General features: G+C 35.8%; 1 pseudogene; it reads right to left on the minus strand.

Annotated features, from left to right (window-relative positions):
• Positions 1-384: 384 nt before the first annotated feature.
• On the minus strand, positions 385-478 carry LOC130016082 (uncharacterized; annotated as a pseudogene).
• Between the last annotated feature and the right edge of the window lie 206 nt (positions 479-684).

The following is a 684-nucleotide window of genomic DNA, read 5'->3' on the forward strand; positions in this document are numbered from 1 at the left end:
TCTTTCTGATGTACATATCCCATGATCATTAAGAAATGACCTTCACTGTCTCTGATAACCTTTAGCCTGAAGTCCATGTGGTCTGATACTAGTATGGCCACTCCAGCTTTGTGGAGGTGATATTTTCTTGAAAACTTATTTCCCACTCTTTTACTTTTAGCCCATGGGTGCTTTGATTGTTCAGACGTGTTTCTTGCAGGCAGCAGATCGTTGGTTTCAGTTTTCTAATTCATCTTCCTATTCTGTGCCTCTGAATTGGCACATTTAGTCTATTGACATTGAGAGAGATTGTTGTGATGGGGACTTGTGCTCTCTTTATGTAGAATTTTTGTACTTGTGGGGATTTTCTTAGCTTAAAGTAGACCTGGTCATTCTTCTTGCAACAAAAATATGGAATGCTTTACAAGTTTGCATATCATCTCTGTGCAAGGACCATGCTCATCATTTTATCATTTCAATTTTAGTAAATGTGTTAAACTTAGTAGGAGTTAATTTTTCCATATTTTCTCTTCTTATTACTTTGAGTGTTGTCCTTCCTCACTCCTATGGCAGACAATGATTCCTAATCAAGGAATGTATTTCAAAGCAGCATGCATAAATAGATTTAGAAATTTAATGTCCCAGAAAGAAAAATATGGTTTTTACCATATTATCTTTTACCATACCCTAGGCATCAGTTTTACA

This window comes from Sorex fumeus, unplaced genomic scaffold, assembly GCF_029834395.1.
Source record: "Sorex fumeus unplaced genomic scaffold, SorFum_2.1 ptg000146l, whole genome shotgun sequence".
Classification (NCBI taxonomy): Eukaryota; Metazoa; Chordata; class Mammalia; order Eulipotyphla; family Soricidae; genus Sorex; species Sorex fumeus.